A 2,052-nucleotide genomic window follows, 5' to 3' on the forward strand; every position below is an offset into this window, starting at 1 on the left:
GCTGCAGCTGCCAGACGACCACGGGGACGGCCAGGACCAGGGTCAGGAAGTAGAGGGTCAAAATTATTGGCCGAAGCCAGCGCTTCCAATGAAACTTATTTGAATTGCGGGAGCTCGACATTAGTAGGCCTTCCTCTTCAAGAGCGCTCGCAGTCTCTGAGGAAATCCGAGGCGTCGCCCCAGTGACGGGGCCCAACATTCCACTCACAATGGCCGCTTTGTGAAATCAGGAGGGCCCTGGGGGGGGACAGCATCACTGAGGCCCCAAACCCCAGATTTTATATTTAGTTTAAATTTTACATATCTGCTAATATTTAGCTTGAATATCATCTATTTCATATACGGTATGTTTTCTGAATATAGCAACTGCCTATCTTATTGAATCAGATATCATTGATAACAGTTATCAAAAATAAAGCCAGACGTTTGTAGATTTTAAATGACTCTGTGTGTGTGAAGCAAGAAAATTTCTAGTGAAACTCATTAAAATGATGTGAGGCAGGCCTGGAGTGATAGTACAGTGGGCAGGGCATTTGCCTTCACCTGGCTACCCTGGTTTGACCCCTTGCACTCCCCTGGTCCCCTGAGCACTGTCAGAACTAATGCCTGAGTGCAGAGCCAGAACAACACCGAGTACTGCCAGGTGTGGCCCCAAATAGACCAACCCCCCAAATAAATAAATGAAAGTATGTAAGGGCATAGAAAGGGAGAAATAGGGGCCGGAGAGATAGCATGGAGATAAGGCATTTGCCTGTCACATAGAAGAATGGTGGTTCGAATCCCGGCATCCCATATGGTCCCCTGTGCCTGCCAGGAGCGATTTTTGAGCAGAGAGCCAGGAGTAACCCCTGAGCGCCGCCAGGCGTGACCCCAAAATTAAAAGAAAAAAGAAAAAAGTAAGGGAGAAATATGTGTTCAAGAGAGAACACAGGCTTCTTCAGGGTGGAACTAAGCAAATAACATAGACACATGTGTGAGAGAGAGAGAAATAAGAGAGAGAAATTCAAGGGAGAATATGGGCTTGAAGAGCAAGCATAAATGAAGTTTTTATTGGTTACATGCCACAAAATAGGTGGCAGTGCCTTAACCATGTGCGTGTTGCAGAACATAGTCTCTTTCATCCTTGAGAACTTCTGAGCTCAGAGCCAGGAGTAGCCCCGAGCACTGTCAGGGGTGGCCCCAAAACAAAACAAAAAATACTAATAAAAATGAAAAATAATCGGGAATGGAGATTAGACTCCTGGCTCTATTATCGACGGTCCTCCTGATGGTGTTCCATTTGTGGAACCAGATGTGATCATGCTAGGGATGAAACTGGGGTCATCTCTGCATGTAAGGCAAGCATTTGAAACTGCTATCTTAGCCTATTTCCATAGAAATATGCCCCCCCCCCTCAAGCTCTCTGGCCATCCTAGGTAGCCGATCAGAAAAGGAAAAGAGAGCAGTAGGAAGGTACCCTTAGACAATAGCCAATCATTTTAAGGATCATCAGAAAGCTGGAGCCTCCCTCTCTCCTTTCTCTCTAGAATCTTCCTCATGACTTTGGGCAGGGCTCATCTCCTTCTGGGGATGGTCCTGTCTGGCCAAGCTGGGGGCCTTGTTGGCAGATGGATTAAAGTATGAAACTTAAAAACTTAAAAGTTAAAAAATGAACCGCTGTGTTATTTATCTAGCCACCTAAATGAATACCTTAAAAAGATTGTTTGCTCTGTCTTTGGGCACTTGACCTAAACAGTTGGCACAGTTGCCTGCGAGTTACCAGGCCTTCAAAGCACCAATTGGGGCTTTCCTCCCTTCATATCTTGCTTATTTTAAAGTAAAATTCTGTGTAATATCCTTACTTCATATCCTTAATTAATGCTTTTTCCAGGTAAAGAGCTCTTCAATGGAAGCAAGCAAGAGGTGGAAATCAGAGGCCGCACAGTTTGGTGTGTTGACTTGATCCGTGATCGTCTTCTGGAACTTAGTGATAAAGCAGGCAGAAAATTTAGCAGAGAAATCAATTATGTTCTTTTTGAATTATTACTTATGAGACTATGTCCATGATCACAG

General features: G+C 44.6%; 1 pseudogene; it reads right to left on the minus strand.

Annotated features, from left to right (window-relative positions):
• Positions 1 to 1,042: 1,042 nt before the first annotated feature.
• LOC126026449 (uncharacterized) lies at positions 1,043 to 1,126 on the minus strand (annotated as a pseudogene).
• Between the last annotated feature and the right edge of the window lie 926 nt (positions 1,127 to 2,052).

This window comes from Suncus etruscus, chromosome 13, assembly GCF_024139225.1.
Source record: "Suncus etruscus isolate mSunEtr1 chromosome 13, mSunEtr1.pri.cur, whole genome shotgun sequence".
Taxonomy (NCBI): Eukaryota; Metazoa; Chordata; class Mammalia; order Eulipotyphla; family Soricidae; genus Suncus; species Suncus etruscus.